Source organism: Dermochelys coriacea, chromosome 3, assembly GCF_009764565.3.
Source record: "Dermochelys coriacea isolate rDerCor1 chromosome 3, rDerCor1.pri.v4, whole genome shotgun sequence".
NCBI classification, from domain to species: Eukaryota; Metazoa; Chordata; order Testudines; family Dermochelyidae; genus Dermochelys; species Dermochelys coriacea.
Window position 1 is genome coordinate 103,800,348 of NC_050070.1, and position 26,526 is coordinate 103,826,873.

At 40.8% G+C, this 26,526-nt stretch overlaps 1 long non-coding RNA gene across 1 annotated transcript in view; it reads left to right on the forward strand.

The window, feature by feature from the left end:
- The window catches only part of LOC119854099, a 169,385-nt gene extending 144,026 nt beyond the window's left edge, over positions 1 to 25,359 (forward strand). Inside the window, exons 7-11 of the long non-coding RNA XR_006279981.1 lie at positions 11,350 to 11,450; positions 19,339 to 19,482; positions 19,670 to 19,840; positions 20,133 to 20,226; positions 24,380 to 25,359. This is a non-coding gene — a long non-coding RNA (uncharacterized LOC119854099). The remainder of the gene's footprint in view (positions 1 to 11,349; positions 11,451 to 19,338; positions 19,483 to 19,669; positions 19,841 to 20,132; positions 20,227 to 24,379) is intronic.
- Positions 25,360 to 26,526: the final 1,167 nt, after the last annotated feature.

The following is a 26,526-nucleotide window of genomic DNA, read 5'->3' on the forward strand; positions in this document are numbered from 1 at the left end:
GTCATCATTTTCCTTCAACCAGCTCTAGGCACTGTATTGCTTTTAAGACATTGAATCACACTAGGGCTATTGCAAGGCAGCCATAACTCACTGAAAGCTATGGGAGACCTTGTGTGTCTCATTGAGGAACTGGTGTTGAGGGGGATTACGGGCCTTGCTACAAGGTTCAAAGTGTGCTTCCTTACATGGCTGATCTGAGTGCGGTCTCCTCTCTGGCTGAACATCTGTTCCATCTGGATTTTTCCCATCCTTGTTAGCCTCACACAGCCCTTGTGCTCAAGGACTACAGTTGTGACTGGTCCTTGATTGTGAAGAGCATAAAGTAAGGAAAGATTATCCTTCCCCATCCATACTAGTGCAGAGGACAGTCAAAAGCTGGTTCTGCAGAACTGGAAACAAGGAAAAGAGGTGGGCTTACATGAGGTAAAACTGCGTCTTTGGCAGATTTAACTTGCAGTGACTGTTTCTTAGGTTATCAAGCAAGAGGGAAGAATACAATGGATTTTCTCATTTGGGCAAGATGTCTCTATTGCTTATAGTGGTAGTGAGCCTTATAAACTCTGAGCTTTTGAGAACCTCACAAAATATTTTAGGCTTATAAAACTGTTTCTAGTCTCCAAAACTTCCACCTGTAATTTAAACCCATTTTCACCAGGGATGATTCAGCTTTTAAAAATATATCATGCCAGAAATCAGTGGCACTAGACCAGTTTACACTAGCTGAGGATCTAGCCCATATTTGTTATCTGGAGGGAAGCCTATGATATTATTAGGACAGAAGAACAGCCCTAAGAAGGTAGGCCGCCACAAATGAGTCGGGGAGGGGGGGAGTGGGGGCGGGTATGTGCTGCATACTATTTTTCCCAGGAGAATGTTTATCACTCCACTCTCTGCTGCCTTTTTTACAGTCTCTTCTAATGGAGCACAAACCCAACTGCATTTGAATTCAGGCTGAATTTTTAAACCCACAGCATGAGTGAGTTCAAAATTAGGCAATATGTACTTTCCCAGACTTGATTTATTCATGTTCTCCACCCTCATCACCCCCTTTTGCACTGATTTGCACACCTGTATTTTGATGGTGGTTGTGGGAGAAGTATGAACATGTAAACATTTATCACTGAATTTACAAGAAAATCCACAATCTCTGAGTAGGTGTGTGAATGCATGTTTGTCTAACTTCGATCTCTTCTGGATGGCATCAGATTCTGTCATGCTTTTAGCCACTTTATAAGGTTCTGCTATTAATGTGGATACGTTTCTGTAAAATATGAGTCCCTATGTGTTTCCTGTCAAAAGCCTCATTGTATAGCACAATTGCTTTCCTGTTCTGGGTGTTATTGTTGCCTGTCAGTATGTCCATGGAAACAGCAAATCTTGGTCCCCACTCCGTGCTTGTAGAAGACCACTTGGCAGCAGTGATCTCTGGGGAGGTCTTGTATTTGACATGGCCATTTGCAAGGCATGGCTAATATTGCAACATTCTCCCTTCTTGCCATCCTGATCCGTCATTCCTTTTCAGACTGTCCAAAAATGGTGCTGCTAAAATCATCTTCCTCCCCCCACTGACTTGTCATTGCCCAGCATATCAAGTTCAAACTACTTATTCTGGCTTTCCTGGCTTTGTGACTCAGCCTGGCCTACCTCTTTGAGCTTCTCTCCTATTTGGTTCCCCATTCTGCTCCTCAACCCCATCAATAACAAAAGCTTTGATGAGCTCTTCATTCACTTCTCCCATTCCTGACTTCATCCATCTTCTGACACTGTCCCATATGGAAGGAAAGACATCCTCTCCTCATACCTTCTAATCACTTCTGCTGTGTCACCTCATTTGTAATGTCATGTCTAAATTTAGATTGTAAATTATTCAGGACAGGAAATTTGTCTCTTAATTTATTCTGCCAAGTGCCTTGCACAGTTTGAACACTGCAAAATTTGGCTACACTCTAAGACTCTTTGGAAACTATAACTGGAGCAAAGCATAGCTGTTGGCTTGTTGACTGAGGCTCCTCCCAGGGCATACATTTCCGCAATGCTCCATGAGCTGCATTGGCTTCCGCTTCATTCCTCGGTGCAATTCAAGGTGTTGCTTTTGACCTTTAAGTCCCAAAGGCTGAACATGAATGGTTTAGAGCCTTCCCATCTCTTCATGTGATACTACAGCTGTAGAGGTCAATTGAGGTACTTGTAGCTAGGAGCCCTCAGTTTTATATGGAAAGAGTATTTCTAGGAAGGAGCTCTCAGTGAGAGACCCTCAACTGGAGCACACTTCTCCCCTTGGTTTCACAGAGCTTGAATTTGTTGACCTTTGTGTCATTCTCTATTTCCCCAGGCTGCTGAGGGAGGGTGTGAGTGGGTTGAGGTAAGTAAAGTTACTGTTGGGTTGGGTTGGATGAGTGGAGAGGATTTAGTGGTTATATGGATCAAATCTCTAATTTTTGGAATGTATGTTTATATTTGTTGTACAGGTGTTTAGATCATTCTACAAAAGAAAACAAATAAATAAATGCATTAAATAAAGTACAATAAATACATGGGGGGTAACATATAGTGTAAACTCTGATCCCTGTGCTTAACACAACTGCAAACCTTCCACACTGCTCCTCCACCTGAGAATCCCAGTGGCCTCAGATTCTGCCCAGCACTCCCCACACTCAGATGAAGAGGGGACTAGGACCAAGTGGTGTCGCCCATCCTCCCAGCAATGTGACTTTTGGAAAGAAACTGCAGGGAGGAGCCAGACAGACACTGAACCTGGCAGAGTAGCTGCAAAACAGTTTCATTAGGGACCCATGGATACCTATAATATTTTCTACAGTTTCGACTTGCTTGTGCTGATTGGCTGTTTGCTACAACCACCTCCCACCGCTTTGCTCACAGTCCCTTCATCTCACTACCCCTCCAAATTTCTTCCCCCTCCCTCATAACCCCGCTCTGTCCCCGTCCTCCCACCCCCCAATCCCCTCCCTTCTTTTGTCTTTCTGTTTAATTTATCCCACCCTCTGCTAAATCCAGCCCAAATAATTAAACCAGCTGTGGAACTAACATGATATTTTCTGCCATCACGTCGATCACTCTGGTACATCCCCTTTCCTTACCCTTCTTCCATCTTGACTATTTAGATTGTAAGCTCTTCAGGGGCAGGAACCAGTTACTATGCTGTGTTTGTACAGTGTCTAGCACAATGGGGCCCATTCTTGGTTAGTCCCTGGCAAGAACGTGCAGAAGGGGCAACAAGCATGTGCATCCCTCTCCGCCCCAGTATTCATCTAAATATATATATATTTCTGCTCCAGCGCCAGATCTAGTCCCAGCTGCTGCTCCAGCCCCAGCAACTGACTGCTGTTCACTGCCCCAGCCCCAGCTGCTGCTCCAGCCCCAGCTGCTGCTCTAGCCCTGGACCCAGCCCCTGTCCGCTGCTCTAACGGTCAAATTTAAATTCCAGAGCACACCCTTAGTCCCTAGGCATATCCCCGAATAAACATGATTAATAATAATAACTAACTACGTGACCAGTTAGAGTATGTAAACAAGTACAAATCTTGTCTGAAAATGTTCTCCTCAGTTTGGTGCTGTGAACTTATTTTTTATCCTCCCATAGCTAGATTCCTCTCCACTTACTTTCCCTTAAGTTAGTTTCACATATTTATTTGCCATTGTGCTCCATGGCAACATTTTATTGCAATAGATCCTCTTTCTATTTTATTTTTCTCTCCTGAACACCAAGTTCTATTCTCCAGATCTCATTGAAATCCATGGTTTGATATAAATTTTCCTTTCTATCCTGGTACTTCTTTGCAAATCAGCAATTATCCCTGTGAGAAATCAGCGTACGCAGTATATGGAATAGTCTCCTATATTGGGATTTCTTTCTATGTAACTTTGAAATCAACTAGACACAGTACGCTTGTCTGTTAGTGTGTTTCCCCTTATTTCCTGTCAGTACTGTCTCGTCAATGGCTGCTTGCCAATGTTTCTCTGTCTTGTTCAGCAAAGCTCTGATGGGAACAAATTGAAACAAACTTAGTTTATAGGCTTTAATTCTGATGCCCTGCATATAGATCACAATCAGTGCTAAAGGGGTTTCCTTCTTTTTTTCCGTTTGTGAAAACTCTTTTATAAATGCTTGCCTGGAGCTCTCAAAAATCATTTCATGATGATTCAGTCATCTGTAATCTTTAATAAGCTCTCAGCACTGTATGTTGACAGCTTAGAAATTTGAGGGGGCGTATGAGTGTTAGAGGGAAAATACTTCCGCAGGGTCAGTTATAGCTCCAAATCAGCAAAAGCTGAAGCATAAATATAGTAGTGTCTCAATTTTAGGTATTTGTCTGGAGTGATGCAAGAAAGTTGTAAATCAATCATATCTTCTTTGTTTTGTTTTTGTTTTGTTACACTTCTAATAACCTGCTGCAAATAAGCTACGACCAGCTGGTGCTAGATATGGTAGGTCCAGAGATGCCCTTGACACTTTGCTTGGCTATTTTGATTCTGTCCTGCTCAGTTGTTGCTAGTTACATAACAGTTTTGCTTAACCTGTAATAAACCTCATGTTAATCTGAGGTTGAGGTCAGCTAGAAGCTACATAGCTGTAGGAAAAAGGAACAGTTCCTTACTCCCATTTTTTTTCTGTAGTGTAGTGGTTATCATGTTAACCTCACACGCGAGAGGTCCTTGGTTCGGAACCAGGCAGAAACAGCCCTGTTTTTAAGTGGGGTTTCCGTAATGTAGCGGTTATCACGTTCGCCTAAAACAGGAAAGATCCCCAGTTTGAAACTGGGTGGAAACAGGTCACTGTTTCTTTCTCTGACTCCCCTCCTGCATTTGGGAGAGGGGTAGCTCAGTGGTTTGAGTATTAGCCTGCTAAACCTATGGTTGCAAGTTCAAACCTTGAGGGGGCCATTTAGGGATCTGGGGCAAAAATTGGGGATTGGTCCTGCTTTGACTAGATGGCCTCCTGAGGTCCCTTCCAACCCTATGATTCTATGTTGTGACACTGGCATCAGAAGTCTAGTTTCTCTGAGTTCTATTAATCCATCTCCAGATCTAAACATGATCCAGAGACTATACTGGTCCCATTGTTCTATAACCTCTCTGTAGTGATGGAGTAAAGTCAGGGGTCTGTGCTGATTCTTTTAGATTTTAGCATTCTTTGACATCTTTGATCATTAGATGTTGTGCACTTGCTTGAGGATCATGGGGAGTGAATGGAGTAAGCCTGAATGGCTTTGTCCCTGTATCTTGAATGTAGCCAGAGATAGAACATGCTCTCCATGATCTATAGATTTGTATTTCCGAAGAAGGGGGACATTTTTCAAGGTGACTTGCCAATTCTTTTCTTTATCAAGCCTTTCTCTTGGTTTCACATACAACTTTATGGACATAATTTTTTTTAACTGGGTGCCTAGAGTAAAGCATCCAAGTCCCTATTTAGGTTTCTAAAGAAGAATTAGACCATATCCTTATTATTACCTACCTCTGATATAGTGTTCTTCATCACTAGACCTCAAAGCACTTTACAAAGGAGATCAATATCATTATTACCACTTTACAGCTGGGGAAACTGAGTCACAGAGAGATGAAGTGGCTTGCCCACAGTCACCCAGCAGGCCAGCCAGGACTAGAACTCAGGTCTCCTGAGTCCCACTGCAGTGCTTAGGAAGTAGTAGCATGCTATTGTGCTGCCCCAAGAGCAGTGCATGGTGGGAAAAATGGCTTTCTTGTCATCGTAGAATCAATGTTCCAGCCCCTGATGTCTGTGAAGTTCAGTCTTTCTGAAAGGGGTTCCCATGAGAGCTAGTGGGGAATTTTTAGCCTTTTTTTTGGGTCAGAACACTGATTCTTTTAAACAGAAACTGTTTGCAGGAAAGGGTCACTTTTGACGAATATCCCGGGTTTTGGAAAACAAACAGCAAACAACCACAAAACCCCCCAAATAAAAAATAAAACAAACACAAAATGGAGTGCATTTTGAAACTGTTGAAACATCCCATATCGATTTTTAAATGCAATTTCTGGTTTTTCAGGTTGAAATGACATTTGTTTTGAAATTTGGTACTTTATAGTAAAAAATAAAATAAAAAGGTCAAAATCACAATGAAACATTTCAGAATTATGGAAATGTAATGTTTGATTGACTCAATGAAAAAAAAATCTGATTTTTGGTTTGCCAAATTTTTTCAAAGTTTTGACTTTTTGTCCTGCTCTGGGATGGGAAAAAATTCAAAATCTCAAAAATTCTCATGAGCAAATCATTTCCCCCACAACTCTATCCCTGATCCACACTACAAACTTATGTTGGTCTACCTACGTTGCTCAGGAGTGTGGAAAATCTACCCCCCCCTGCATGACATAGTTATACCTATCTAACCCCTGGTGTAGACAGCGCTATGTCGACCAGCGAGCTACCACCTCTTGAGGAGGTGGAGTATCTAGAAGAGCTACAGGGCGCAGCTGACTGGTGCAGCTGCAGCACTGTCAGTATAGACAAGTCCCTTGTCTCCATTTCTCTCCCTAGAATCTCTCTTTTTTTGCTTTGCAGACCTGCCAGTTTTATTCTTTGCTCCCTGTGAAGTGGTCAGGTGTTAATCAGCATTGTCATATTAGCCATGGAGTGCTCAGTTTTACCTGAATAGGGATGGTGATATTTGTACAGGTGCTCTAGCTGAGCAAAGTAATTAATATCCGTTTTCTCTGCCCAATAGGTTTGTTTTCCATCTCCTGTCTGTTAACAAACATTAATGCAAAATCTCCTTTGAACTCACATATACAATTACCTGTCTTGGACGGTGGTCTTTCTATTTCACTGCTGCTGCTATGTAAATAGCTCTTAATGTCCTCGCCTAAGGGCCCAATCCTGCTCCCACTGAAGTTTTTCTATTTGCATCCTTGGAAGCAAGATCAGGCTCTGCATTAGCCTATGCCCTGCACCCCCAAAGGTGTTTGCTTTCCAGTGCTTAATTACTAGACAGCAGATCATTTTCCTTCAGTCACAGTCTTAAGGTTCCCATGTTTTCCATAATTCCATATTTCTCAATAATCTCATTCTTATCAAGTATGATTTCCCAATCTGACATAGTCCCCAGGCTTGTACCATACTTTTCATAGAACTTTGAGTTTCACAGATCTGAAGCTCAATGTGACACCTCCCAGATTCTCTCTCTCTCTGTCTCTGTCTCATCAGTACTATAGTATTTGAGCATCTCCCAAGGATTTAAAATTGTTCAAATATTTTTCTTTCTTTCCTATGTTTGTAGGATCTTTGTTTCTCTTTTTCTCTCTCTGCACAAATTATTGTGGGAAAGCAACTTTAGTCTGGGAGGTGGTGTGATTCATGGTCACTCTTATCTCTGACTCCAAAGTTTAGCACCAGCTTCTGTGAAACTTCTGTTTCCCACACTCGGGAGCTCCCCTCATTGGCTGACAGTTTCATGGTTTTAATGGAACATAGCTGGAGGAGGACATGGTGGATGGAGAGACAATCTCTCAAATAGCTAGGAACAATTAAATGGAAGGTTTTGACTATCAGGACAGACCTTGAACTGGACTCTGTATTTTATTGGGAGCCAATGCAGAGGTAGTCTGACCCAAACCCCACTAAAGTCAATGGAAAGGCTCCCATTGGTTTCAGTGGGCTTTGGATCAAGTCCCGAGTGGAGCACTGGTTTACTGCGCAAATGGTCTTTTTTAGGGTGTATGGCTTTGTTCCTAGATATAAGTTCCAGTAATCAAGCCCAAGAGTCACAAATGCATTGGTCACCCTGGCCAGGTCTGTGTCTGATAAGATGGGGTGCAATCTTCTGGCCAGTAGAGCATGGATATGTACATTTTTTGTCACCATGGCTATTTACACATCAATAGCATAATGGCCCAAAGGACCTAAAGGCTACAGAATGACATAAAAATCAGAAGCATACCTCTCCCTCTTTCCAAACCCAAAAGTGGGGTGCAGGGTGTGACAAAGAACCAAACTGAAGAACAAAAGTGATTATGCATGCAGGAAAGTTTAACTGCTGTGGGTAAATAACTCTTTGTCCATGAACATTTCTTTATTCTTACCTGCATTCAGTTTTAACTAGCTGCTTTTCATTCAGGTGCTGGATTCAGCTAGGCATTGAGAGAGTATTTGGGGATGGACCATGGTGGTGGTTTCTTCTGACCTTGCAATGGGAAGAGTTTCTGCCTGGGGGTAGAAATGATCTGACCAGGATAGGATGGTGGTTTTTGCATTTCTGATGTCCACGCCCAGTCCAAAAATTCATTCTAGTAACAGCCAGCTGGGGGGAAAATATCACCTAGGAGAAACCAAAGTGGAGTGTTTGGGTAAAGGGCTTTGGACTGTCATAACAGAGGCTTCAGCTATGTGGATACTGAAGTCTACCAAGACAATGGGTCTGATGTTGATTCTTAAGAACTTTATCACCTTGTCAGAAAATGTATTTTACCAGCTTCTCTGGGAAGCCAGTGATATCTTGTGGTTTATAGATTAGCAGGATGTCCGGTTCAGTTTTGTCTCTGTGGTCTCATAGATTAAATGGACATATTCAAATCATTTTGATTTTAGTGAGTTTTTCCTGCATTTGAGCTGGAAGGGAATAAAATGGCTACTCCACCTCCTTCTGCAGGCTGGCTGGATGTAAAGTGGTTGAACTAGTTGTAGTTTAAAGCAGAAAGTGAAATTTCTAAGTTGCTGTTTTCCCCAGGGATTGTGTCTGGTAAACCCTTTGAAAATCAGTGCCTGTAAGTGCTGTTAAGAATTCCATTCAGATACTATACGTAGTTTTAGGAATTACATTCAAATAATAGAGGAAAGTTGGGGAAATTTTTCCAGTATACTAGAAATCCAGTTAATAAATAGAAAATAAATGAGTGACCCATCTCTAGTTTTATTGAAAGAGTCCACTGGCATAGAAAAAACACAAGCATGAGCAATGGATCGACAACATTCACAAATTACCATTTGTTGTTGCTGCATCACCCTCCTCCATCCTCCACCTGTTTCCTCCCAGCTGTTTCTCTCCATCCTTGTTTTATTCCTATAACCTCTTAACTCTCAATCCTCATACAAAGTGGTTCTCACTTCTCAGCCTAGTGGCTATCACCTGACTGGCATAAAATCATCTGTTACAAGAATTTTTTTAGCATGGATTGCAGAGTGAGTAACACACCTATCCATGTGTTATTTAGATGACAAAATGTGAGTGTTTCCTGTTCATAAAGTACTATAACAACCATCTCCTGGGATAAACAAACTTTGAGGCAGAAACCTCAGCTTTTGTAGGATTATCCAAGATTTTATCACATTCTGGAAGCTGTAATTGTAGGAGCATTTAAATATCCTGAAAAATTGTTTCCTCACAAATAAGAACATAATCATTCCACAATGTCATGGTATATTTTTGTGATGTCTGCACCATGGGATGTTTTGTTGTGATGTCACAATGTTGCAGAATGATCCTACAGCACCTGTAGAGCAAACCAAGTCCAAATCCAAGGCATTTACTACTAGAGCTGATGGAACAATAATAAGTGAATGCTTTAATGCAGTGGTTCCCAAACTTGTTCCATCGCTTGTGCAGGCAAAGCCCCTGCCGGGCTGGGCCAGTTTGTTTACCTGCCGCATCAGCAGGTTCGGCCGATCGCAGCTCCCAGTGGCCACGGTTCGCTGCTCCAGCCAATGGGAGCTGCTGGAAGCAGCGTGGGCCGAGGGACTTACTGGCTGCTACTTCCAGCAGCTCCCATTGGCCTGGAGCAGCGAACCGCGGCCAGTGGCAGGCGCAATCAGCCGAACCTGCCGACGCAGCTGGTAAACAAACTGGCCCGGCCCGGCAGGGGCTTTCCCTGCACAAGCGATGGAACAAGTTTGGGAACCACTGCTTTAATGTGACACATTTCAAATACAACATCCAGCAAAACGTTTGTCATTAATCATTCATCTCAATTATTAAGCCACAAGATAATTATTGCTGAACTAACAGGAAGCATCCTAATTGTTATTATACTGAAATGTCTAATGAGTAAATATTTGATGCAACTAAATGATGATAGGTTAAAAGATGGCATGTTGTGACATGACATAAATAGCTGACTTTGTTATGGGTATATACACAATTCATTTTAAGGCAGTAGTGAATCAAAATGAAAATGTAGTGCATGTTTATTGAAAATTACCATACAGCATCCCAGAAGTCTATTTCTGAAGCGATTCCATTACAGTGTAATTCCTGACAATATCACACTGAAAAAAAATCTCCTTTCCTAGATGCAATCTTGATACAGCTAATGCTGCTAGAGTTCTTAAATGTGTAATTGTTTCCATAGTAATGATAGAGCTGGATAATAGGTATTGTCTATTCTTATCACACTACATGTAGAGGATTCACTTACTACCCTTATGCCTACAGTGAACAAGGCACCTCAGAAGGAATTGCCTGCTTTCCAAGGGATATTTCAGTTTCTATTTTGATAAGGTGAAGTCTTTATTTTAAGCACTGAATGACATCAGACCTGAACTAATTCTGGACACTGGTAAGGATTAGTAGTTCCCTGTCTAGTAATCTAACTGGGCTACTAAACCTAAAGATTAACAGTCTTCCTTCCTCCCATAAATGTCCTTATTTTCTATGCATGCAAACTCTTCCTGGTTAAAAGACCAAGCTGATGACAACGTTACCCTGGAGAATACAAATCAGATGATTGAGTTTGTTAGTCTAAATTAATCACTGTAAGGAAATAGTTGCATAAAGAATGCTGTACTATCTCTATTTGTTCACTGTGTTACCTCTACTTATATACAGTGATTCCTTACCGTGACATTCAGTCCATGTTTTAAAGATTACAAGCTAACTACAATGGCATATAGGTTAACAAATTAACAATATTTCAATTTACTCTTCAAATTAAAACATGTGAAATGGACAAATGGATCAATTAATCACATCAGAAGTTGGTCCCAGGGCATCACATTTCAGTGACCCAGGTGGTTTAACAAATGAATTGGATCATTTAATTGATTCAGCTATGGACTCCAAGATATCGTGTTTCCAGATGGCTATATTAAACATTTATGCGGAGCCTATTAGATGGTACCAGGTGAAGTATTAGCTGGGTGCCTGTTAAAATTCACAAAATATTGCAGTCCAAGGGCAGCAGCTTGCAAGATCTCAGCAGGGGGGCATACAAAAAACACTTCCCATAAAAGCAGTATAAGGAGAGGGAAGAGACATCTCTAAAGCTATTTCAACTATACATATATAACGAGTATACCAACACACCTCGTGATTATAGAAAAAGAACTGATCTCACCCTTCTCATTTAGAATTTCACTTATTGTGTTCCTTTATGAAACAGTTAAAAAGGATCTTTTACAAACTGAGAGAAAAATGGAAGGGGCGGACTCTGGTCCTGAACGAGTGAAGTCGATGGGAGCTTTGTCAGGATTGAGCCTGGAGGTACTGTGCTGAGAAGTAGTATAAATACATTCTGTTTTTATGCATTAGAGCTTGGCCTATGCTGAACCTGCAAGACCCTTCACATGCCAATTTTCTGTCTCTATATGGGACTGCAGTTGACAACAAAAACTCAAACAACTTCATCCTGTAAACCAGTTCTTTTTATTTCTTTACAAAAAGGGTAGAACAAACAATATTATTCTTACTAAGGAGTGTTAGCCCTGATTTCCTGGCTAAATTCTAATTTGGGTTATTAAATTCTCTCTATCTAAATTCCCTTTGCCATTTCAATTGAATATGGTGTCTTTCACTTCCAGTACTAAACTCTTATAATAATACCATGTGCTGTTAAACAGCTGCCTCTTTCCACTGCAGCAGTGGCAGCATTTAGATGGTGGGAGAAGTTATTATTATATGGTATATCCTAGTAGTTCATAAAATGCTCTGGATTCTTCATCAGGAAGGGTGCTGTATAAATATAGGTTAAACATTTTATTTTATACTCCTGAATTCCTTTATCATTTATGTTTCTGTTCACCCAGGAAGAATGAATTTTTAAATATTGTGCAGTGGTATTTTATATTTCTGCTTTTGAAAGAAAGGGTTTCCAATATGATTGAAGTTGGCATCTGATCTTAGATTCAAATCTAAGAACTCTAGACTAGTGGTTTTCAACCTGTGGTCCATGGACTCATGAGGGTCCTCAGACTATATCTAAGATTTCCAAAAGGGGCCACACCTCCGTTTGAAATTTTTTTAGGGGTCCCCCAATGAAAAAAGGTTGAAGGCACTGCTTTAGACCCTAGAGCAGGGGTGGGCAAACTTTTTGGTCCAAGGGCCACATCTGGGTATGGAAATTGTATGGCGGGCCATGAATGCTCACAAAATTGGGGTTGGGGTGCAGGAGGGGATGAGGGGTTTGGCTGGGGGTGCAGGCTCTGGAGTGGAACCAGAAATAAGGAGTTCAGGGTGCAGGAGGAGGCTCTGGGATGGGGCAGGGGGTGTGCGGGGCAGGGGGGGTGAGGGCTCTGGCTTGGGGTGCAGGCTGAGGATGAGGGGTTTGGGGTGTAGGAAGGTGCTCTGGGCTGGGACCGAGGGGTTTGGAGTAAAGGAGGGGGATTAGGGCTGGGGAAGGGGGTTGGGGCATGGGGGGGAGGTGAGGGGTCCAGCTGGGCATGCAGGCTCTGGGGTGGGGCTGGGGATGAGGGATTTGGGGTGCAGGAGGGTGCTCCGAGCTGGGACCGAGGAGTTCAGAGGGCAAGAGAGGGATCAGGGCTGGGGCAGAGGGTTGGGGCGTAGTGGGGTGGCTCAGGGGTGCAGACTCCGGGTGGTGCTTACCTCAAGCAGCTCCTAGAAGCAGCAGCATGTCCCTCCTCCAGCTCCTACGTGGAGGCGCACCCAGGTGGCTCTGCTGCGTGCTGCCCTGTCCACAGGCGTCGCCCCTGTAGCTCCCGCTGGCCATGGTTTCTGGCCAATGGGAGCTGTGGGGCGGTGCTTGGGGCGGGGACAGCATGCGGAGCAGAGCCCCCTGGCTGCCCCTACACGAAGGAGCCATATTATGCAGTATTATGGCTTTTCCAAATATAGAATTTTGACACATATTTTTGTTAATCTGAAGCATTTTAACCTTAAAAAAAATTAAGTCTGTCCTTTAAAACATTTTTATAACTATGTAGTAGAAAGAGTGTGCCATGATGATCTGTTAAGGAACTCATAGACTCACAGGCTTTATGGTCAGAAGGGACCATCGTGATCATCTAGTCTAACCTCCTGCATGTTGTAGGCCACAGAACCTCACCCACTCCTGAAGTAGACCCCTAATCTCTGGCTGAGTTAATGAACTCTCCTGGAACTCCTCTTTCCTAGATTAAAAATAGCAATGGAGGAATCTCCAAAGGTTCAGGCCTCATTCCTTAGACACAGTGAGTTTACATTGTATATGAGTAGTTCAAAATATTCCTTACAGTGTTATTTCCTTGCACTTGTCTGTAATTAATTTAATCTACCATTGTGTTAGGTCCCTCTGGAGTTCCTCGCAGTCTGCTCCAGTGCTGACTAAATTAAACAATTTCGTATTGTCCGCAGATTTTTTTCCACCTGAATGTTCACCCTTTTATCCAGATCATTAGCAAATACATTAAACAATGTTTCCAGTACAGATCTTTGCGGCACTTAATTGTTAATCTCTTCCCATATGGCAAATTGAATGCATTGATCCTTACTCTTTATTTTCTATGTCTTGGCTAGTTTCTAATCCATGGTAATACTTTACCTCTCACCGCCTGACTACTAGTTTCTTTAATAGCCTCTTGTGAGGACTTTGTAAAAAGCTTTGTGAAAGTTCAAATAAATTGTGAGCTGGGTTATCCACTTGTCTCTTTTTCTGCTCTGTGTTACTATTCACAAGTAGAAAATAAAGGACTCTTATCCAAAGACAGCTAATATCTCACCCAGACATATCTAGTATTTTGTTGGAATGGTGAAGATGTTTTATATCTAAGGTAATTGTAGAGTTTCATTATAATAGCATCTAACCACCTCACAATTTGTAACACACACTGATCTTTACCACACCCCTGAAAGGAAAGTGTATTCCCTATAAATATATATAAGGTGGGGAACAGTCAGAGAGACAATGTGACCTTTCTGAGGTCAGACAGGGATCCTGTGGCAATGCAAGTACTTGAACCCTGGTCTGTAGAACCCTTATTTAGTGCTTTAACCACTAGACCATCCTTCTCATCATCTGTTTTATTATGGTTGAGAAACTCAGATTAGTCTTGCATGAGTTCTGTGCAATGCACACAAATAGTATGGCAAGTATCACCAGGGCTGTGATAAATAAAGTGGCCCTTTCTACAGAATTTACTGATGAGAAATACTCTAAGGATACAGAAGATAATGCTGTCCTTTTTCATTACAAGTGAGATTAAGACAGAACGCATACAACCAGAGCAAGTAGTGGGAGTTTGGCTTTGTTTAGGGTTTAGAATTTTGAGGTTTTTTTTTTTTTCCTGGGCCCTTTTGTTAGATGATACTGGTGCTTAGGTCTGATTTTCAGGGTCATCCATGAGGCAGTTCTTATTACTAATGCTCCCACTAAATGCCTTGTTATTCAGAGGTTCTCATTCACAGTCATTAATATCCACATCACTGTTAAAGTTGATAGGGATTTGTTGCAGAATTCTTGGGGTCTTTGAAAAATATATATGCTAACAGCAGATACTGTAAATTTGTGGCACATCACTGCAATGTGTGGTGCCAGTTGGAGCTTTTACTCTTGTTATTGCTCTTGCTGATTTTTGATGGACTTTTGCTCCTCAGCATTTGTTTCAGTTATTGGTGTCTTATACCCTCATTCAGTTTTAAGGGAGGACAAGCCGTTTCTTTCTCCATAGCCAACCCCACCTCATCATTGTCAGTGTTGCCAACTCTCATGGTTTTATCATGAGTCTCATGATAATTATTGCTTTCCTTAAGCCCCAGCTCCTGGATATGTGATGATTTCAGCCTTCATTCTTAAAGAAAAAGTTAGTTTCTAGCTCTCGTGCCTGTGGAGAAAGCTTAAAATGTGCACCCTAGAGGCTCAGAGAAAAGCAAAAGACAAATAAAGAGAACACCAAAACTATTATTTTTACATATTCTCATGTTTTTAGAACCAAACTCATGACTATTTTGAGCCTGACTCATGATTTTTGAACATTTGGAGTTGGCAATATTGCTATTCTCACCTGCCAGCTTCTATGGCTTTATGGAGCTGCAATAGAGGTCACCAAGAAGAAACTGAAATGGAGAGAACACCAAAACTTGTTTCCACATGTCTGCAATGGTAGGCCTGTCTTTAGCGTTTATCTGTTCTGCCCTAAAGACAGACTCAAATTACATATTATAACTGAATGTCCACCAGTCAGAAGAACTGATGGAACCAATCATCATTTTTCTATGATTGCATATTTGGGGAGGATTTTATTTGGGGAGGATTTTATCTCTGATTGTCCCAGGAGAAAAATTCTAAGCAACTAAGTCTACGCAAACATTGATTACATTGGAGGATCAAGTTCTAAACCAATGAACCCTGGGCAGTGTTATAAGGTGATTTTGTCTTTCCCATGTAGAAAGGACCAAAGGTGCTTTAACCATTGTCAAGGTTCCTTTCCCACTCTGAACTCTAGGGTACAGATGTGGGGACCTCCATGAAAGACCCCTAAGCTTATTCTTACCAGCTTAGGTTAAAAACTTCCTCAAGGTACAAACTTTGCCTTGTCCTTGAACCCACCACCAACCGTTTTAAACAAAGGACAGGGAAAGAGACCACTTGGAGACGTCTTCCCCCAAAATATCCCCCCAAACCCTACACCTCCTTTCCTGGGGAAGGCTTGATAATAATCCTCACCAACTGATAAAGGTGAACACAGACCCAAACCCTTGGATCTTAAGAACAATGAACAGTCAATCGGGTTCTTAAAAGGAGAATTTTAATTAAAGAAAAGGTAAAAGAATCACCTCTGTAAAATCAGGATGGTAAATACCTTACAGGGTTATCAGATTCAAAACATAGAGAATCCCTCTAGGCAAAACCTTAAGTTACAAAAAGACACAAAAACAGGAATATACATTCCCTCCAGCACAGCTTATTTTACAAGCCATTAAACAAAAGAAAATCTAACGCATTTTCTAGCTAGATTACTTACTAACTTTACAAAAGTTGTAAGGCTTCCTTCCTGATCTGATCCCGGCAAAAGCATTACACAGGCAGTCCTCCCCCCTGCTCCAGATTTGAAAGAATCTTGTTCCCTCATTGGCCATTTTGGGTCAGGTGCCAGCGGGGTTACCTTAGCTTCTTAACCCTTTAGAGGTGAAAGGATTTTGCATCTGTCCAGGAGGGATTTTATAGCACAGTATACAGAAAGATGGTTACCCTTCCCTTTATATTTATGATAACCATGTTACCATTTTGTGTTACAAATCTGGTACCAGGTTCATTAGTGCTCATGCAGGGAAATGGTGTAAATATCACGTCTTTGCATTCTGGGCACATTCTCCCAATAGTCACCCAAACACGGCCATATGTTCTTACTGCTAGCAACTTCTCTCAGGATTTCTACAGGTTATGGCTGGAACTCCATGGAAGCCCCACTGGCAGAGGCTGTTGAGGGGATATCCTGAAACAATGGTCCCCTAGCCATCCTGGTTAAGCCCTTTTTCCAGCAGTGCCACCCACCTTTGGGACTTCCCTGGCCCACTGTGGTGCAAGGGAAGTTGTGTTTCTGTACCATTCCAGGCTCCTCTGGCATAATTTCCGTCTCAGGGACGTCTGCCTGGGTTTATGTTTGAAGCAAACCCTGAGTGAATTTCTCTCCTGATGTTTACAGGGCTAAGCATGATGTTTACATACTTCAGTAACATGGTTGAAACCCAGTTTGGTTCCATCTGCACAGGCAAAAGTTTTAGTAGACAATCAGGATGAGCTTCACCCAACATGCTCCATTTGCCTGTGTGTATAGGCCCACAGCCTAAATCAAATGAATTCCTTCAGAGTCTTGATTCACTAAGACAACCTCATTATTTATTTAATCCTTTTTTCTTCCATCTGTGATAGGGCCAGAGTGGTAAAGCCCAGATTGCTTTGAATACTCCTCTCTCTCCTGCACTGAATGAACTTCAGTCACACACACACACACACACACATGATATCCCCATTAATTATTTGTCATTATTTATTGGCTACTAGACTAAAACACAGGCGACATGTCTGAATGGTACTTTCTTGACCCAATACACATTTAAAGGACATTTTCTTTGCAGAATTAGATGCAAAATTTTCCTTAATTATCAGAAGCCTGATCACTACTCCAGCCTTCCCCACCCGATCAATAAAGTTTCTTTGAGTTATGGATGCAGCGTCACATTGGGAGCAGTGGATTTTAATCAACCATCTTTGACCAAATGAAACAGTGTGTTCCTAAGCAGGCTAAGAGAGATCTAGGTTCTTGCTTCACTTCCCCACTGGCTCTGTCTTGTTTTGCTTGTTTAACCCCCCCCCCCCCCCCACACACACACACAAAACGACAACCCAAGGGAATAGACTAAAAGGGCATGGCCCCTTTAAACAAGGAGGATTAAGTCACTCCGAGTTACACCTGAGTCCCATTGCAAACGGAAGTATTATAGGATTAAAAGAAAAGGAGTACTTGTGGCACCTTAGAGACTAACAAATTTATTAGAGCATAAGCTTTCGTGAGCTACAGCTCACTTCATCGGATGCACTCTTTGTTAGTCTCTAAGATGCCACAAGTACTCCTTTTCTTTTTGTGAATACAGACTAACACGGCTGCTACTCTGAAACCTGTCATTATAGGATTAGTGAGTCATTTATACATACTGATAACTGTAAAATGTCAGGGTGGTTTTCATTTCAATTCAGGGACATTGTTGGGGGGGAGCGCCTCCTGTGATCACCATCCCAGGAAAAATGTTAGCTAATGACTTATTAAAGGAGAAGAAACAGACTAAGAGAATCTTCTGTCCAAGCAGCTGCTTTAGATAACACTGTTTGTTCACTTGCTCTGATAGCAAATCCTTGAGTATAGTTTTGTGTTTTCTCTGCCATGAGGCTTTTTATTTCCTCCACCACCCAGCCAAACAAACAAAAATAGCAATAACAATAACACTACAATGATTTTTCCTTCCTCCGACATGGATTATTGAGCACTGGTATCTAGAAAGCTGCATTTTAGCTAGATCAAGTTATATGCAAAGGAAAGGCCAAATTCTAAAGCTCATTGACATTAATGAGGGTTTTGCCTGAGCACAACCTGATTTGGTCTAAAATTCAACATATGTTGTATTTGTTTTGTAACTTCATCTATTAAGGTGAAGACATGAAGAGCTCAGTTCTATTTTACATTACACCACTCCACGGTAAATTATTAGATATCGTAAGTACTGTCCTCCTAGCATTAAATCTAAAACAACCGCTCTGTTTTCTTTTCAGAATAGCAGCCACGTTAGTCTGTATTCGCAAAAAGAAAAGGAGTACTTGTGGCACCTTAGAGGCTAACAAATTTATTTGAGCATAAGCTTTCGTGAGCTACAGCTCACTTCATCTCTAAGGTGCCACAAGTGCTCTGTTTTCTGTTTCAGAAGCAATTTGATTGCTGAGCAACAGAATACTAACAATGCTTCAGGACCATGTTTGGTCACCTCCCTACAAGACTCAAATACAATTTCATAATGCATCTTATAGTGTGGACAAAAACTGTTGATACTGACTTTAAATTTACCATGATTTAGACAGTGCTTTACAGGTGCGACATCCCTTTGAAATTTGACACCATGTTAGCACTACTTCATGTAGTTCAAATGGCTCCATTTGCTCCACCTATACTTTTCTTTATTTTCCACTGAATGAATCCGATGAAGTGAGCTGTAGCTCATGAAAGCTTATGCTCAAATAAATTTGTTAATCTCTAAGGTGCCACAAGTCCTCCTTTTCTCTTTTCACTTATACTTAGTTTATCTCTTAAAATGTGTGCTGGCTAATGACCATTCTCCAATATGTGTTTCTGGGGTTTGTATGTAGTTTCATCTGCACTGCTAAATCATGATAAATAATATGAGAAAATATCAACATACCCTGAATATGGGAAAGAGAAGGGGAATATGCAACCTATTATCTAAATTTCCTCACTCTTCACAGTTAATCTGTGTGAATAAACAATGACTCACTAATTGCTTTGCTCATTAGATTGCAAAAGAAGCATGGGGTGGGGGAGGTCTCACACCATGAGCCTGTTGTGACTGGCCCATACATTTAAGTACTAAGCCATCTGCACCACTGCAGAACATACCCCCTGCCAATGAATCCATGTCCTAATTGTCCTTGCAGCTGGCCTGCCTGCTGTACTGAAACAGCAGTAGGAGACGGTGACTGCTCACAAAATGGAGATGGGATGCAGAAGGAAGCTACTTCAGGACAGGCTTTGCCAGTAAAAAGCTGAGAACCTAAGAGGAACAGAAGAAATAAGGGAGGGTGAGCAATTTAAAAAAAAGATTCATTTAATGTAATATATTTATTTAAAGTACCCATCACACTTATCTCTGGAGTTACAGGCAGAAAACTTTCTTAAAACTCTACAAAATTAGTTCACCAATAGCAAGCAGAATGTTATAGACTCAATAGCAGAGGTCTAAACATAAGCCACCATCTCTCCCAGCAGTTATAATAAACTCTCAGCTAAAAGCCTGAGCAAACTGTCAGGCAGTTCATGTGTCCTGAAGGTCAACAGACTCAGGCTCTGTCAAACCAGGGGAAGAAGAGAATTTGGGACTCAAGAGACCTCTGCTGAACATGCCTACCCCGAGACATTCTACTCCAAGGTCTGTATCAGGTAATCTCAACTTTGTGGAGGTGCTCAGGAAGACACTCGGTCAACTGTGAAATAATATCTTTTACAGAGAGCAACTCTCACCAGCATACTTAATGGCCTATAAGGTTCCCATTACATCTTATAAGTCCCATTTCTCATGGTTGTGTAATATGACAATGAATGTTTATTCTGGGTATGAGTTAACTGGTTTGGAAACCCACCAAACCTTCACCCAAAACTGTGTGTTGTATAAGGTTTGAAAAAGGTAGGCTAACTTTAGTTTTTTCCATATTTTTAATTTACACACATCTAGATGCTTCCATGTTATGTTCACTGACACCCCATGAGAAATGGCTGTGATCTGGATGGACTACAAGCAGGAAGTATTAAAAACCTCTTGATAAGCTGTAAGTTTTCCACAAGGGGATCAGATAGCTTGGAGAAGCTTCCAAATGTATGGGTGTTTATCCAAACAGTCTCAAGCATTTTGAGGGTCATCTCTGATTAATTCATTTGATGCTTAGATTTGTCATAGAATCATAGAACTGGAAGGGACCTCGAGAGGTCATCTAGTACAGTCCCCTGCACTCAAGGCAGGACTAAGTATTATCTAGACTATCCCTGACTGGTGTTTGTCCAACCTGCTCTTAAAAATCCCCAATGATGGAGATTCCACAACCTCCCTAGGCAAATTATTCCAGTGCTTTACCACTCTGACAGTTAGGAAGTTCTTCCTAATGTCCAACCTAAACCACCCTTGCTGCAATTTAAGCCCATTGCGTCTTGTCCTATCTTCAGAGGTTAAGAACAGTTTTTCTCCCTCCTCCTTGTAACAACCTTTTATGTACTTGAAAACTGTCCCCTCTGTCTTCTCTTCTCCAAACTAAACAAACCCAATTTTTTCAGTCTTCCCTCATAGGTCATGTTTGAGGGAAGATTGAAAAAATTGGGTTTGTTTAGTCTGGAGAAGAGAAGTCTTCATTAGTAAAGGGCATTATCCTGAAGCCATAGTCATTCAGGATTCAATTTATAGCCATCAGCAGTAGGGGGCTTATACACTTGGTCTATGGCTACGCTAGAGAGTTTACAGTGGCGCAGCTGCACCTAGCCACTCCTCTAAGGTACTCCTGTTCTTTTTGTGGATACAGACTAACATGGCTGCTACTCTGAAAGAAGTAATGACTGCATATTTTGTTGATGGAAGCTAGAATGCAATTTTCTGATGATGTCAGGACTATTCTGTTCTCTTTGTCACTCAGTGTTGATGTCAGACTCAGACATGATCTGGAATAATATGAACTAGTATCATAGTTATAATTATTGGTAGGTGAAGCTCAAAAGGCTGGAGATTTATTCCAGGTAAGTACCCAGCAAATGTTTGGATACTTATCCAATTCTTATTTCACCCATCTGAACATCCTGAACTCTGCAAATCTGAGCTTAAAAATTCATGGTAAAACATAAGTTTCTCAAGAAACATCTGATTTATTTTGGTCTTTTCATGTTTGAAACACAGCAAAAGAAATTATTCTGTTCAAAGTATTTTGGCACTTTGACTCAGAACTAGAAGAGACACATAAAACTGGCCAATATAGGTTTTTTGTCTTTAAAATTAACTGAAATATTTTGAACTTTGAAAACTCTTCTGTGCAACTTCAGTTTGAGTTCTGGGTGAAGGATCAGGTCAGTACTTAGAGGATATGAACTAATTTATGCATCCCTATTAATAAGACTGCTAATGTTCCAATCCCTGATATCCATGATGGCACTTTGCATAGGACAAAGTAAAGGAATTGGTGAAGTGCAGTGTAGTCTGTGTATACTCTGGGCTGGAGCTTACTTTTCAGTCACTTCAGCTTTGAAGAGCAAGTGGATTTGGTGATTTCTATTTGATACCTAGAGACAGGAAAACATTCCTAGGACCAAACTGAAGGGGCCTATAAACCACATTCTTTGCATTAAATTCACCCTTGAGCAAAAAGCTTGTCCAATGTCTATGCACCTCTTATGTCCCATTTAAACTAATTTTTGGGGATGTAAATTGACCACACCCTCCACACAGGAGTGTCATCTCACCCCTTGCAAAGTCGATAAACAGTGAAGAACTCACTGTGTCACTTCCTGCTACTCAAGGAAACTAAGAGCAGCAAAGCGCTGCTCAGGAGCCTGCCAAAATTCACTTGTTAGGAGGTGAAATAAAATACAACCAATAGACAGGGCACATAATGTTCTAGTACACATTAACAACATCTTCCTGAGTTTACATCATCATCACTCCAACAAAACCACTCCATCACCTCCTTTTTATATACAGATGGGGACATGCTCTTCTTTAAATATATCTTATTGTAAGACTCGATCTATAAAGCATCTGGAAGTAGAAGATGAAAGACAGTCTTTCAACTCTATGCAACATGAAAAGAACATTCTGAACTTAGTTTAGTACTTTTAAAATAATTCTCATTAACAAATAAAGATCATTCCTAGAAAAGCTGTGATTAAAAAATTGAAAGTGGGATGGAAAAACTAAAAATAAAAGAGGTTCTTGTATGTTAGAAAATGGTCTCATATCATGAACTGCCAGTGAAGTTTCAGTAAAGAGAAATACCATTTCTTGGACCAGCTTCTGTTGATAAAGGAGACAAGCTTTCCAGTTACACAGAGTTCTTCTTCAGGTCTGGAAAAGGTTTCAGAGTAGCAGCCGTGTTATTCTGTATTCGCAAAAAGAAAAGGAGTACTTGTGGCACTTTAGAGACTAACAAATTTATTTGAGCATAAGCTTTTGTAAGCTACAGCTCACTTCATCGGAAAGTGTACAGTAAATACAAGGTTTCAGAGTAGCAGCCGTGTTAGTCTGTATTCGCAAAAAAGAAAAGGAGTACTTGTGGCACCTTAGCGACTAACAAATTTATTTGAGCATAAGCTTTCGTGAGCTACAGCTCACTTCATCAGATGCATTAGATGAAGTGAGCTGTAGCTCACGAAAGCTTATGCTCAAATAAATTTGTTAGTCGCTAAGGTGCCACAAGTACTCCTTTTCTTTTTTTGCGAATACAGACTAACACGGCTGCTACTCTGAAACCTGTTATTATGCAAGGCACTGAATTTAGCCGTATGGAGTGGAAATCTATCAGCTTCATGAAAAAACTCGTACAGATACAGACAGACATCATCTTCCTCTCCAAATGCAAACAGATGGACATCATACCAAAAGGACTGAAGGTAAAAAATCCATTACAATCTACATACCACACAGACTATGCTGACAGCTTGTGCCACACATTCTCAAAGAAACTGGAGTAAATACAAGGTGGAACAAGTTATTTAGCATACGTAGTTAGCACATATTCTAAGAGACCATTCAAGGTGAAGTGGCCCATTAATGGTCCCTTAGAAAATGTGTTAACTACTTAGGTTAATCAATCTGTTCCACCTTGTGTTTAGCTGTAACCTTTCCCAGACCTCTGTGTAGCTTGAAAGCTTGTCTCTTTCACCAACAGAAGTTGGTCCAATAAAAGATTTTATCTCACCCACGTTGTCTTCCTAATGTCCTTGGCCCAACACAGCTACGCCACTACAAACAATGAAGTTTCATAAAAAGAAAAGGAGTACTTGTGGCACCTTAGAGACTAACAAATTTATTAGAGCATAAGCTTTCGTGAGCTACATCCGATGAAGTGAGCTGTAGCTCATGAAAGCTTATGCTCTAATAAATTTGTTAGTCTCTAAGGTGCCACAAGTACTCCTTTTCTTTTTGCGAATACAGACTAACACGGCTGCTACTCTGAAATGAAGTTTCATGTAACTTTACTTCAAAAAATGGTCCTGTTCTGACTAAAAATTGCAAGATATTTAGTTTTGCATCTTTTCAATGAGAAAATTGTCCTCTTTGTGGAAATCATTTCATTTTGAAACATTTCATGAAACATCATGTTTCTGGCTTTTGAAATGTCAGGGAATGAAATAACAAAAATGTTGATGCACAATTTTATGTATTTTCTTCACTTTCACATTCAATCCCTACAATAAGTAACAAGAAAGTCCCTAAAAAAAGAACAGGAGCACTTGTGGCACCTTAGAGACTAACAAATTTATTTGAGCATAAGCTTTCGTGAGCTATACTGTTTTTAAAAAAAAATCCCTGTAATTTCATCTGTTCAATTAAAAAAAAATACAAATAGCCATTTGGACTGCACCCTGTATACATTTTGCTATTTAATGAAGGAGTGCAATATTATAACTGTTGGCTTGTTTGCATTTTCAGTTTATTCAGACATGTTGATCTGACATTGCAAACTTGCTTATGCTGTCATTAAAACCCATAGAGAATGTCAGGTTACCATATCATATGTCTGATGCATTCTCATATCATGTGATGCCAAGTGTCAGAAGTCTAACATAAAAAGGGCTTCTATTGACATACACACTTGTTTTAAAAGCACATGCTCATCATTTTGGGTAAGCTCAGATACTAGGGTGAGAAGTGAAGTATAAGAACTTAAACTGAATACAAATTTCAAATGCTGAACATTCAGTCTGAGTAACCTTATATTTTTACAGGGTTGATGGTGTGTAAGAAGTCTATAAAAAAAAGGGTACTTCTTGATTCATCAGGAGCCAAAGCATGAAGTCCTTTCCCAATATCTACTCATTCCTTACCCAGACATTGATGCAAATTTGCCTGAATAAGGACTGAGTAAGAACTTCAGCATCTGGATGCACAAAGCTGTAAAGATTTCTACACAACCCTGTACCAATTAAATAAAATAGGGCAAATGGTTCAGGCAGGAATCAGAATCTATCCAAATCAACAATGTTTAAGGAGCTAAATGCTATGAATTGCTTTTCAGGATAGGCAATATGGCCTACTTTATTTTTTGCAGAAAGTTGTGTAAATCTCTGGTACTATGTAGGTTTAAGAACAAGTAGTAATGACAGTTAACAATAATAAATGTTTGCATTGTGTCACAAACATCATATATGGTACTGTGGAGTTGAGTCACCTGCTTCACAGTAGCTGTCCCAGAAAAATCCCATATTCTAGAAGCCCAGGTCTGGAGCATGAAAAATAGGAGAGGGACAACAATTTCCCAGCAGTAGTCCAGAAGAGCTTGTCATTGGGACACAGGCTGGAGTTTGTGTCAATAAAACCATACGGACACTAATTGAATCTCAGCTTCTCTGGGTTTACTCACATATAGTAATAAGCTGCAATTTATTATGACTAAATGCCATTAATACCCTATCTAAATGAAAAATTATAATTAATTCATTAATAGGAACATAGTGTGATGGTGCACCCCATAAGGCTTTATGGAAATATGCTTATGAATGTATATATGACATAACTGGAATATGTTTTATGCTACATATGCCATGTAACATGATCTATTGAATATATTCATCCTATTTGTATGCATGTGTCGTTGTATTCGAAGTCATGAAATTGGCTGTATACTTGTTTGATTTTAAATAACCTTAGTAAGGCATTTGGTCAGCTTCTTTAGAAAGGTTTCAGAGTAGCAGCCGTGTTAGTCTGTATTCGCAAAAAGAAAAGGAGTACTTGTGGCACCTTAGAGACTAACAAATTTATTAGAGCATAAGCTTTCGTGAGCTACAGCTCACTTTGCATCCGATGAAGTGAGCTGTAGCTCACGAAAGCTTATGCTCTAATAAATTTGTTAGTCTCTAAGGTGCCACAAGTACTCCTTTTCTTTTTTCTTCTTTAGAAAGGAATTTGCAAGTTAAGTGCCCAATCAAGAAGCACTTAATGGACAATGGACCTTGGAAGGCTCCCATCCACATAAGAAGTCTACATGAGGACCTTCAAGGTAGCATGTGAACCATGGATGCCACCTGTAAATTCTGAGTCATGCAGGACATGTGACTTGCCCATGTGACTCCAAAACTCCATCTTGTAGCTGGAATTCTACACAGGGGGAGGGAGGGATATCCACCCACAAGAGAAAGTCTATTTAAACCTGTGGGAGACCCCTCCATTTTGTCTTCAGCTGGCTCAAGAGATAGCCTCTCCACCCCTAGGGATACCTGAAAGAAACCGGAACAAAGGACAGTAACTACAGGGGGTGTGAGTGATTGCTGGACCCAGACTAGTCTGTAAAAGGAAGTGTACTGGAACACCTCTGAGGGCGAGGTTTTATCTGTATTCAGTTTTCTTACTGTATTAGGCATCGGCTTGTATGTTTTATTTTATTTTGTTTGGTAATTTACTTTGTTCTGTCTGCTATTACTTGGAACCACTTGAATCCTACTTTTCTGTATTTAATAAAATTACTTTTTACTTATTAATTAACCCAGAGTCTGTATTAATACCTGGGGTGGGGGGGAACAGCTGTGCCTATCTCTATCAGTGTTATAGAGGATGAACAGTTTATGAGTTTACCCTGCATAAGCATTATTAAAGACAGGAACACTTCTTAAGCTGCTTTCAGTTTAAGCCTACAGCTGTTAGGGGACGTGGGTCTAGGTTTGCAGCAGGCTAGTGGGTCTGGCTCAAACCAAGCAGGGCACTGAAGTCCTAAGCTGCCAGGGCAAGAAAGTAGAGGCAGAAGTAGTCTTGGCACATCAGTTGGCAGCCCCCAGGGGGTTTCTGTGATCCAACCCGTCACACATAGGAATTGACACACCTGACCAGACCCAAAGTCCATCTAGTCCAATAACCTGTCTCTGATGGTGGCCAATACCAG